The sequence below is a fragment of the Astatotilapia calliptera genome, chromosome 20 (genome assembly GCF_964374335.1).
Source record: "Astatotilapia calliptera chromosome 20, fAstCal68.1, whole genome shotgun sequence".
NCBI lineage: Eukaryota > Metazoa > Chordata > Actinopteri > Cichliformes > Cichlidae > Astatotilapia > Astatotilapia calliptera.
The window spans coordinates 24,629,477-24,642,513 of NC_137441.1; the positions used below are offsets into that span (position 1 = coordinate 24,629,477).

A 13,037-nucleotide genomic window follows, 5' to 3' on the forward strand; every position below is an offset into this window, starting at 1 on the left:
ACTCTAGCCTCCAACTCAAACTTTGGTTGCTCCTATGCCCACGTCACTTCCTCCACCAATCAGAATGAGGGTCCGGGTTCAGGAAGACGTCTTCCTGATCCCAGTTCCACAAAAGTCGGTGAAAACTTTTAAGTTTGAGCAGTATTCAATTCAATTCAATTCAATTTTATTTATATAGCGCCAAATCACAACAAAAGTCGCCTCAAGGCGCTTCATAGATACAGAGAAAAACCCAACAATCATATGACCCCCTATGAGCAAGCACTTTGGCGACAGTGGGAAGGAAAAACTCCCTTTTAACAGGAAGAAACCTCCGGCAGAACCAGGCTCAGGGAGGGGCGGCCATCTGCTGCGACCGGTTGGGGTGAGAGAAGGAAGACAGGATAAAGACATGCTGTGGAAGAGAGACAGAGGTTAATAACAGATATGATTCAATGCAGAGAGGTCTATTAATACATAGTGAGTGAGAAAGGTGACTGGAAAGGAAAAACTCAATGCATCATGGGAATCCCCTGGCAGCCTACATCTATTGCAGCATAACAAAGGGAGGATTCAGGGTCACCTGGTCCAGCCCTAACTATATGCTTTAGAAAAAAGGAAAGTTTTAAGCCTAATCTTAAAAGTAGAGATAGTGTCTGTCTCCCGAATCCAAACTGGAAGCTGGTTCCACAGAAGAGGGGCCTGAAAACTGAAGGCTCTCCCTCCCATTCTACTTTTAAATACTCTAGGAACAACAAGTAGGCCTGCAGAGCGAGAGCGGAGCGCTCTAATAGGGTGATATGGTACTACAAGGTCATTAAGATAAGATGGGGCCTGATTATTTAAGACCTTGTATGTGAGGAGCAGGATTTTGAATTCAATTCTGGATTTAACAGGAAGCCAATGAAGGGAAGCCAAAACAGGAGAAATATGCTCTCTCTTTCTAGTCCCTGTCAGGACTCTTGCTGCAGCATTTTGGATTAGCTGAAGGCTTTTCAGTGAGTTTTTTGGACATCCTGATAATAATGAATTACAGTAGTCCAGCCTGGAAGTAATAAATGCATGAACTAGTTTTTCAGCGTCACTCTGAGACAGGATATTTCTAATTTTAGAGATGTTGCGCAAATGGAAGAAAGCAGTCTTACATATTTGTTTAATATGTGCGTTGAAGGACATGTCCTGGTCAAAAATGACTCCAAGGTTCCTCACCGCGTTACTGGAGGCCAAGGTAATGCCATCCAGAGTAAGAATCTGATTAGATACCATATTTCTAAGATTTTCAGGGCCGAGTACAATAACCTCAGTTTTATCTGAATTAAGAAGCAGAAAGTTAGCGGCCATCCAGGTCTTTATGTCTTTAAGACATTCCTGCAGTTTAACTAATTGGTGTGTGTTATCTGGCTTCATGGACAGATAGAGCTGGGTGTCATCTGCATAGCAGTGAAAATGTATGCTATGTCTTCTAATGATGCTGCCTAAGGGAAGCATGTATAATGTAAACAGAATTGGTCCTAGCACTGAACCCTGTGGAACTCCATAATTAACCTCAGTGTGTGAAGAGGACTCTCCATTTACATGCACGAATTGGAGTCTATTAGATAGATATGATACAAACCACTGCAGTGCAGTACCTGTAATACCTACAGCATGTTCTAATCGCTCTAATAGGATATTATGATCAACAGTATCGAACGCTGCACTGAGGTCTAGCAGGACAAGCACAGAGATGAGTCCACTGTCAGAGGCCATAAGAAGATCATTTGTAACCTTCACTAAAGCTGTTTCTGTGCTGTGCTGAGCTCTGAAACCTGACTGAAACTCTTCAAATAAACCATTCCTCTGCAGATGATCTGTTAGCTGTTTGACAACTACTCTTTCAAGGATTTTTGATATGAAAGGAAGGTTGGAGATTGGCCTATAATTAGCTAAGACTGCTGGGTCTAGAGATGGCTTTTTGAGTAAAGGTTTAACTACAGCCAGCTTGAAGGCCTGTGGTACATAGCCGATTATTAGAGATAGGTTGATCATATTTAAGATCAACCTATCTTATATAAAAATAAATCCCAATCTGATTGGTATAGTGTTTTTTTGTTGTTGTTGTTGTTGTTTTGTTTTTAATTTCTGTTTAATCGCCGGTCATTGCTCTGCATCCCAGTGAGGCCAACTCCTGCTCTGTGTCGTGGCTGTGTGAGCAGGCAGCTCAGCGTTACTACCAGAAATGTGGCCTCCTGCCTCATCTCTCTCTGCAGAAAGAAGGCGCTCTGCTCTCCCCGCAGGACCAGCTACTGGCCGTCCTGCACACAAATGAAGAGGTGAGGTGACACTGAGGAGAGCCAGAAGTGACCATACTTGGACCACAGACAATTTAAAAGATGCTGAAGACTACCATGATTGGTTGATGAAGTCTGATCACGAGTGTTTAAGACAAATGTTGTCACTGTTGCTATCTTGGATTTTTTTTTTAAAAAACCCACAGTGACAAGAGGACGGCTATGACTGTGAAACAGCTTGCATGTCAGCCAGTGAGCATACTCCTTTTCTTAGGCAAAGTATGGCCCAAATTCATAAAATAGACTTTCTCATAGACACAGAGGTCTTTTTTAAATCACTGATAGAAGGAATGGAGGTTCTAGGTCCTTCCACAATGACTTCATCTTTCATTACCCAGATGAGGCGTGCAGGTTTTAGACTGTATGATTCTGGTAAGAAGGTGAAGGGCTGATTATGTTAAGCTGCCTGAGAAACTACAATCTGAGAAACTGTAAAGATTAGAACCATTTCTATTACCAGACTGGATGCTGACTTGCTTTTGGAGCCAGCTTCCAGAAGACACTGAAGGAATCACAGTTTTTGGGATTGAATCCTTGGCTTCACTTTCCTGCACCAGTGCAGGATAACTGATGGGTTTGTATTGCAGGTTCTGGCTGAAGTTTGCTCGGATCTCCCTCCTCTCCCTGAGCGATACAAGAAGGCCTGTCAAAGTCTGGCAGTGGGTGAGCAACACAGAGGAAATGCATTATAAAACGGACACATGTGCATTCTTGTATTCTGTTATGAAGTACCATCTCTTTCTACCTGTAGATGAGAACAAGCGTGTCTCCCGGCTATGAGGTTCGGGACCGGGGTTCCTCCGTGTCAGGACTCCAAGTGTCTCGGTTTGGCCGCCTCTTCCCTCGGCCCGCTCCTCCGTGCCCTAAAACTTCAGGCCAGCCTCACGGAGCTGCGAATTTCTGGAAACCGTATGTCTGACGACCTTCTCCCTGAGCTGATTGCCACAACGCTCACATGCCTCGTCTGCAGCTGCTGGACATTTCTGCCAACTGCATTACAGGGGACGGCCTGGAGAAGGCTGTAAATGCTTTAAAGGGACAGAGTGCACCTGCATTCCCGGTAAGGGCCTCAGCTAGCCAATAGTGGCAGCTCCAGGTTTACCATCTAACCTGTATTTAAGTACCTCTGGTCTTAATAACTACCTTAGATCTTAATAACAAGCTAACCTGATTCATATCAATGATATCTGTCAGAGAGAATTGGCTCTCGTGATCATTTGCTTTTTCTGCTCGTTTCCACTCAAAGTGCCTGGAGGAGCTGGACCTCAGTATGAACCCACTGGGGGACGGCATGTCTGAGTCTCTGTCCTGTCTGCTGTCCTGCTGCCCTGTGCTAGCCAAGCGGTCTCTGCAGGCCTGCGGCCTCACTGCTCGTTTCCTTCAGCAGCATCGACTGCTGCTAGCCAGCGCGCTCACAGGTGACTCTAACAAGCAGCTGACTGAAGCCTTAAGCTTCACTGAACTCCCACCCATAAGCAAAACTGCAACTAACTTTACATCTTCTGAACGTTCAGGCACAGGCCATTTGAAAGCAGTGTGCCTGTCCCTCAATCCCCTAGGCTCCACCGGCTTTGAGCTGGTGTTAAAAAGACTGCCCCTCCACTGCCTCCCACACGTGGACCTGTCAGCTGTCTGCAGAGGGCCTGCTGATTACCCGGCACTGGAACACCTCGCCAAAGTCCTGTCACAGGTGTGCATGCAAAAATCATGCAATGTCATTTATTGTCGAAAGATATAATTGTGCAATCAGGTTAAGACTTTTGTGTTTTTGCAGGACGAGTGCTCTCTGACCCACCTCAGCCTGGCTGCAAATGGGCTGACAGACAGCAGTGTAGCTACCTTGGCGAGGTGTGCGTGTGTGAGAGTCAAGACCTGGACAGTTTGTCAGAGCTGGTCCAGGATATCCGTCTTTGCTCTCAGGCCCTCAACAAGCTGGACCGACAGACCTTGAAGCAGAGCTGGGACAGGACTCAGTCACACGGACACTTTCTCTGCCACCTCTACTTGAGGGTGGCAGGTGTGTTCATAATAAATAATTAATAATGAATTATTAATTTCCTAATAATTCATAATAAAAGTGGTCATTTTTATAAACATTTTGTTTAATGAGGCTACACCAAAAAGAAACAAGATAAAAACAAAATAAAGTGACATGGCGTCCACCGACAGTCTGTGGATAGCTTGTGTTTTATGCATTTTTGTCTGCCTTATTTATACATGTAAAGCTCTGTATCTGTATAAAGAGTTTGTGTTAGTGTGTGAGAGGTTTTGTGTGGTCCTGTTTTGGAGGATTTGATTAAAAAAAACCAAACATAATTAAAGTAACCAACGATGCTATACGTTGACATCGTTCTTTCACTGTAAGACTCAGCAGGCTATGGTGAATAATCACAGCGATTTTCAGGTCTCTGAAGAAATCTATCTAGGAGCTATGACAGTGTAAAGACACCCTGCAATTTTAAATGTGTGGCGACATTTGAATGAGGCGCATACCAGTAGAGGGAGCCAACGCACCACGAATGGTACACAGCCACAGATGCGCTAGAAAACTGAGAGAGGCCGACAGTGATCGCTTACTTTTTGTAAGGGGCTTGTTGAGATTAAATAGAACAAGTTACAAAGCATTAAAACATGTTAAAAACACAACAGCCTTATTAAACGCAGAGTAGTTTGGGCCCAGAAGTAGGATTGATCACGTCATCACTTAAAGACCGGATAGACACACGGTGAAGTTACTCATGTTTACTGTTGTTGCCACTTTCTAAATGTAGCAGGATGAATATTATATGTACTGGTTGATCCCACTTTTTTGAGGAGAAATAACTTTGCTCGTTATCAAATTATCAGTATCTCTGGAAACATTTAATACATTGTGATGGTTTAAATGCTCAGTCGTTTTCTCTTGTAGAATTCATATTCATAATAATATTTAGACAGCGGCACTATAGGTGTTGGCAGTTTTTGCAGTTTTACAAGCCCTCACGGTAAAAATATGGAATTAAATGTCACTAATGGGCTCTTCTCAAAAAAATCAGCGTCTGTGTCACACTGATTTTGATTAACTGACTTATTTTATTGTAATCAAACCTATTTTGATATTGTTGTCTTGTTTTTCCTTTAGCGAGGTGGTTTCCTTCCAATTGTAGCAGTACCAGTACGTCTGCCAGCTCCAGGTAGAGCTCCAGTGACCAGGAAGACCTCAGCATTCACCAATTCCTGCTGAATTACCGCAAACAGAAAGAACTGACAGAGGGCATTGGAATAGAGGATGATTATAACACTGAAGACCAAGGTAATAGGTCTGTCTAAGGGCCAGTGGAATATAAGCTATATGTTGTAGTGGTGATTATTTTAGATTAGGGCTGACACGATTAGTCGACTAGTCACGATTACGTCGACTATCAAAATCGTCGACGACTGATTTAATAGTCGACGCCTCGTTTGAAGCATCACAAAAGACGCAGGAATAAGTAGTAGGATTTAAGAGTGTAATAACGGACTGAAATAGAAGATGGCAGCACTGTATGTACAAGGATGCCAGCTGCCGTTAAACCCCAAAGAAGAAGAAGCTGTATCCCAGAATTCATAGCGCAGCGCAGCTCAGTTTACAACAATGGCGGCAGCTAGTTAGTTTTAATATTACTCTTATTATTCTTTCTGGGTCACAAAATAAACGATTAAAATATTTTCAGGCGAGAATGTAGCTGTGTAAACCTCAAATATTTGCTCAGTTTATCAAGACACCACACGTTTTCGGAGACGTCTGTTACCCACTAGTTCGATAGCTAACTGGGGGCAAGGCTCACTAGGGCTGTATCCCAATTCAGGGTCTGCAGCCAAAGTACGCAGCCTCAACGATCCTCAAGGGCCGCGTACTTAAAGACTGCTAAGGCCGGAAGTGCGAGGCTTGTGAAATGGGACGGTCTAGCCCAGGTTTCCTAGCAACCATGATACTAACAGCTGGAAACGTTTCATACAGCTTTGTTTGACAGAAATGAAGGAGAAAATCTTTTGTTCATTTGTTTGTTTGTTTCTACATGAGCTTTGATCATTCTCTGTAAGATTAAGCTCAGCTATTGAACGGCGTATATTTTAAAGTAAAGGCTTTAAAACCAAGTTAGTACAAACGTCACTAATGTCACATAACTTTGCCGACATGTGGCCAACAGTAATGTTTTAATGTTCTTCGTTATTAAACATTTGCACATAAATAAGTGACATAATATTCAGTACTTAAAGTTTACTCTTCGGGCGCCCCTCATCCGCTGTTTTTTTCGGCAAAATTATCCACACCCACCGCCGCGCTATGCATTCTGGGATATGTTGGGCCAACGAAGTCTACACCGCCACGTCCTTAAAATTCAGGGAAATGAAGGACGCATTTGAGGGCCGCATTTCGAGCAGCCTTCGAATTGGGACAGCCTTCGTCGCGTCGCGGTGACGTAATCGGCCTTAAAATGCGGCCTTTAAGGCTGCAGACCCTGAATTGGGATACAGCCTAGTAGTGATGTGCGATACCACTGATTTCCTTTCCGATCCAATACCAAGTAATATTCAGGGTGGTATCGACGATACTGATCCGATACCGATACTTTATACAAAAACGTATTTTATTTATTGTATCTCAAATTATAGCATCATAATGATTACAGGATATCAGATTACTTGTTCTTATCACTTAATAATGCAGAATTATCATGTAGAAATAAAAAAAACTGAAGTTGTGCGCTATTTGAACACCTTGCCTGCCTGCAGCACTAAAGGACTCCATGAGAGAGGTCTGTCTCGCCCTAGCAGCACCTGTCCCCTCCTCCTCTTCAGTTCGTCTCAACATACGCGCCTCATATTCTGTGATATGATTTACTCTGAGGTGTTTGACAAGGTTAGTGATGTTGCCACAACCATACATGCCAACCCTCCCGATTTTTCCGGGAGAATCCCGGAGCCACCATTCTCCCAAATTTCCACCTGGACAACAACATTGAAAAACCATATTGCAGCATTCATAGCACGGCCCAGCCAATTCCAGTTTACAACAATGGCGGCAGCAACTTAGTTTTAATATTACTCTTATTTCTCTTTCTGGGTCGCAAAAAACAAAAACAAAACTTTTAACATATTTTCAGGTGAGAATGTAGCTGTGTAAACTTCAAATATCTGAGCCGATCGACACATCGTCTTCAAACCCCCGCGATCTTTCACCACTCGGGTTAAACATGATATATAAGTCACTTTGATAACTTAAAAATGTTATTGTTTGGCTTTTTCAGTGTTTTATTTGTTCGTGAGTAAATCGGTTTGGCTGAGATTAAAGTTATTAGATTAGATCAAATTAAATTTAACTTTATTAATCCCTCGGGAGGGTTCCTCCGGGGTTTTCACACAGCTGAATAAACATCAAACAGAAAACTAATTAAACAAAGTGTGAGACGGTCGAGAGTTTACGCCAGCGCCCGGTTATATTTTAGATAGCAAGGAGCAGACGGCAGTTTCACTCCACCGAGGGAACTCATGACGTACCACCCGGCTTTCTTTAGACCGCGAAGGGCGGGTCCTCAGGTGGAAGCAGCCTCTGAATTTCGACACCCCCGCTGTTTCCGGGCCGGCTAATAATAACGGTGACATTTAACGTATTTTATCCGATAAATAAACCCTGTAAAATGTATTTATCACCCCCCCAACAGCCCTTTTGAATGTCTCCCTAATTCTGAGGTCTCAAGGTTGGGAAAGTATAGCCACCACACCTCACTGTTGGAGCACTTTTTTGCCACATGTATTGCAAACCATGTCTCAGCTGTTTGTGGAGGTAAAATACGTCCGCACAATTACGCTCTGCCATTGTTGTGAGTGCGCGCGCCAAGGGGCTGCGAGACATTTATACAGCCGTATTTCGCACATGACTATGAAAGGCGGAAGTAGTTCCTTTGAATGTAGACAATCCGAATGTTATAGTTTCTTTCCACTGTGTTGCTGTTAATGATAAACTACAAATTTACCCTAAATTACTAAAAAATATCGATATTTTAATGTGAGAATCGATTCTAGAACATAAATGACTGGTATCGGAGGAATCGATATTTCAGGATTGATCCGCACATCACTACAGCCTAGAGCCTGTGAGAACACCGGACTCCTGCAAATCGTTTTCAAACCCTTTCGCTACTCAGGTTAAACATGATATATAAGTCACTTAGATAACTTAAACATGTTATTGTTTGGCTTTTTTTGATAATTTTATTTATTCCTGAGTAAGTCGGTTTGGCTGAGATTAAAGTTATAGTTTTTACACAGCTGAATAAACGTCAAGCAGACAACTGATTATCAGAAGTGTGAGATGCTCGAGAATATACTCCAGTGTCCTGTTATATTTTAGATAGCAAGGAGCAGACGGCTGAGTTTATTAAACTTCACCGAAACAATCTGCAAATTTCATTAAAATTTAATAAACTATCATCTTGTCTTTATTTTTAGTTAGCACAGACCTTAAACACTTAAAGCTGTAAGCTAAAGATAGTTATATAAGAGCAGATGCTGCTGGTGGAATAAGCTGTACGTTTTACGTCCAATGGATGCATGATCTGATTAGTCGACTAATCGCAAAAATAATCGGTGACTAGTCGACTATCAAAATAATCGTTTGCGGCAGCCCTATTTTAGATTCAGAGTGTAGAGGAGATGGATCATTGTAATTAAGAGTCATAGAAATCTGAACCTCACTGCAAAACTGGCGGTCTAACTGTACATGTGCTCCATTGCAGAGGTCCTTCCCCTTGAGTGTGAGGATGTTGAAGATACTGGTAGTCCTGATGTGAAAGCAGAGCTTCCCTCCCACCTCAGCATCACTAAGGATGTTATGGAGCGCTGCATTCATCTGCTGTCTGATCCCAGCCTCAGGCTCCGACTCAAGGTACTGTATCAGTAGTTTTATGTAGAGTCAACTGTTGGACTAATAACAAAAATAATCATTCTTGTGAAGGTAGGACCGCCAGCGTTGGTACAATTCATCCTGTCAGAACTGTGTGGAGGACTGTTCAGTGGTGTAATGCTCATCAAGGAAAAACATTCAGTCTGGTCCAGGAGTGAAACAGAAATAAGTCTGTGCTGAAGTCGTGCCTGCTCAGGAGTTTGGGCTCTCAATGAAGACCTCAATAATTAGTTTCAGCTCACATATAATCAGGATCAAAACAGAGATAATTGTTAGGTGTGTTGTGTTTCTTTGTCCTTAGGTACTGGACGTGCTGGAGTTGTGCGTTCAGGTGCTGAATGACAGGGAAAATGAACTGCTGCCTGTGGCTCATCACTGCTGGCCAGCACTCCTGCAGAGACTCACAGCTGATGACCCATTAGCAGTCCTCAGAGCCTTCAGGGTAAGTAAAACAAACCTCTCTTTTCATTACGTGAGTCAAAATTATTCAAGTCGTCTTTAGTTTTAAACTCTTAGTAGTAGTGATGGGCAGATGAAGCTTCATGAAGCACTGAAGCTTTTCATCCAATTGGTTCACCCCAGTGCAAAGCTTCTTGAAGCTTCATTTGCTCTAGTAGGACATCTACTGGATGTAAAAATAATAGTTGGCATGAATTTGAAGAGTGTGGCCTTTTGCACACAGCCTGTAAATGTCAACAACTAAAGGAGTGTGTAAAACATGTATATTGTAGTGATGGCAGCATACTGTGTATATTTATACTGGCAGTATGGAAAATGATCATTTGGAAATGCTTAAAATGGAAATGATCATTTACTGTGAGGTGAGGTGTGGTTGGGGTGTGGACAGTGGTTGTGCTTTTGTAACGTTGAGGTATGGACAGCTACACACTGAGGCTTTGAGCCTCAGTCCTGCCTGTTCACATTTTATTCTGTAAAAACAAAATTTTCACTGCTTTTATGACCTTTTAGTGGGGAGAACATAGCTAGGATTTAATGATTTAACAAATCTTTTGAATCCTTTGTCCTCCACAATGCTAAATGGCTGGGAGTCCTCAATCACCATGCTAACCAGGTCTTCATCTATTTGAGATTGTTCTCCTGAGGAAAGACAATAAAGACAAAGCAGAAATATAAATATCACACACGTAACTTATTACAGTTGTATAATATTGTTATATCATTTAGTAACATTACTGCATCCTATATTATCATTGCATTTGATGGCTCACCTGGTCTTGCTCCACAATCGGTGTTCCCCTTATTCTCATGCAAAGCTCTGTAGTGCCTAAGCATGGATGAGGTGTTGTTGTTATATCCCAGCTCCCTGGCACATAGCAAACACTTCACCTTGTACAAAAGTACAGACAGCTTAACATAAATTGTATTGCACCATCAGTATTATGAAAATACATCTTCTGTGGAAATTTACATACCTTGTTGGGAGGAATAAGATCAAAATGTTCCCACACAGCGGAGGACATCCTCCTCTTCTTAGCTGGCTCCATTCTCTCCTGACTTTCTCTCTAAACCTCCAAACTCTCACTAACCGCAACTCTCCATCAAACACCTACATTTTGAATGAAGTCTGAGGGGTTTATATCGCTGTCATAGCTCGCGGCAAAGTTCGAACCACTTCATGAACCAGTCACGTGGTACAGCCGGGCAGCGAGGCTTCGGACGTCATCATTTTCAGCTCCTCCCATAAATGAAGCAAGCCTCGATACGCGCATCGCGGAAACGCCCCCTCCATTACTCGACACAAGCTTCGAAGCCTCGATACAGAACGTCACATCACTACTTAGTAGTCAAAAAATGAAAGATGCTGCCCAACAACAGGCTTATTTCATTCAGAAATAGTTCTGTTATTTTCTTTTTTGGGTTGTAATGTGAAGACTCTTTAAACTAACATTTCTTCTATCAGCACAGAAAGATCACTGTGTGGATGCCTTCTTAGAGGCTGCTTTTCAAACTGTCTCAGAGAATCACAAAGTAGGACTTTGTGATAAATGAAGCTGATAGTTTTTTGTGATCTTTGGTGCAAGTGTCAGCTGATTCAACTTGTCGGTGTAAATTAGGCTACTCGTCAGCTCCTGTCATCAGCTGGAATATTTTTAAATTTGTTATTCATATTTTCATTGATGAACTGACAAATACAGACACATTAAGTCTGTAAACAGTCATTTATTCACTCAGAGCTGCTGCTGGGAAATTGTTTCATCAGCTTTTGGATATATACGAGTTTTGTAAATACTACAATTCATCCAGGAGTATACAACGGTAAAGTTTTATTGAATTTTGACAGCTTGCTGCTTTTGTACATTACATTTTTGTACATTACATGCCAGGTGCTGTTTGTGCTGGGTGAAAGATGTGGGGACTTTGTGAGGAGAACTGTACCTGGGCTCTGGCAATGATCAAAGCAGCCACAACATGGACAAATCAGAGCAAGACAACTATTCTTAGTATGACGCCTCACTTTATGGAGATTGGTGCAACAAGAAGCCCATTTATGTAAAACCACATTGAAGATAGATTACCTCTTATCTTATCTTATCTTATCTTATCAAAGCCTATTTGATTACACGGCTGTAACTTTCTTGTAGGAATAAACTTAATGGTTCTTCTTAAATGAATGAGTTATAGTCAGCTTTCTTCCTGTGATTGAGACAACAGCAATACAAGTTTGTGTCTGTACATTAGTACAGAGATGAAGACGTCTCTATACTAAGGTTAACAATTAGGTTGTTAGCCTGATTTGACATTAAAGCTGTGTGTGGGGAGATGCGTCGTCAGAAAAAGCCAAAAAAGTCAAAGAACTCATTGAAACTCTTTCACCACCAGGTGGAAGTCTTGTATAACAATGAAAATCAACCATTGGTATCATCGTCAGGGCATCTCGGTTTTATTATAAAAACCTTAAACTGTGAAACAGTTTGACATCCTAAATGCATGACGGTGATGTTATTACTAAAAATGCCTCTTCACTGTGGCAGCTCTGTCATTCAACATATGTTAACCATGACTTTGATGATACGGACCACAGCCAGCTGTGCCAGCAGGATGCTGCTCAGGTCCAAACTGCACACACAGCTACGACTGCAAGCAGCTCTTCTTATACCCAACTGAGAAACGTGATTGTTCAATCAGCGAATCATGAGGTGACAGCGAAGGAGGCCGTTTAATTGATAAGATCAGAGAAGTTGTTGTTGTTGTTTTTGTTTACTTTGTGCTCAACATACTCCCATTAGCATGTTGAAAATATTCAAGGCCTGCAGGCTTCTGCCATTACATTCCCAATTATGCAATTATGAGCTGCTTGTGTAATTTTTGGTCACCTGCGCAGTGTATTAACACAACTGATCTGAAATCACAGAAAAACAAAAAATCCGAGTAGTAGTTAGTAGTACCACAGACACGTTTAGTGAATTATTTTCATAACTTGAAATGCAAATATAAATTGTAAATTTTGAAAACTTGTGCACAAACTTTGTAAACAATAAAGTTATATACAACTATTTATCTAAAAATGCAGCCAGTGCATGTAGTGGGTTTTTTTTGGACAACCATTAAAAAGTACTACGATAGCTAAAATGAGAGAACGATCAAGTGTCACAATAAGATGCCACACAAATTATTTGTGCCTGTAAAAAAATAAAAAAATAAAAAAATAGTTTGTCCGCCACAAGACAGAAGAGAACTCCACAGGGATCCAGTTTTCCATTTGGAGACAGTGTTTACATTGCAATCTGCTTTTGTGACATTCATTAGTACCCTCACTGACACTCAAAACAAAGCAACGAACA

At 41.9% G+C, this 13,037-nt stretch overlaps 1 long non-coding RNA gene and 1 pseudogene across 1 annotated transcript; both read left to right on the top strand.

The window, feature by feature from the left end:
* Window positions 1-34: 34 nt before the first annotated feature.
* LOC145423056 (tonsoku-like protein) lies at window positions 35-4,697 on the top strand (annotated as a pseudogene).
* A 737-nt stretch (window positions 4,698-5,434) lies between these two features.
* LOC145423154 (uncharacterized) lies at window positions 5,435-9,671 on the top strand. The gene is made up of 3 exons (XR_013904259.1): window positions 5,435-5,601; window positions 9,068-9,216; window positions 9,536-9,671. It is a non-coding gene; the product is annotated as an uncharacterized LOC145423154 (long non-coding RNA).
* The last annotated feature ends 3,366 nt before the right edge of the window (window positions 9,672-13,037 follow it).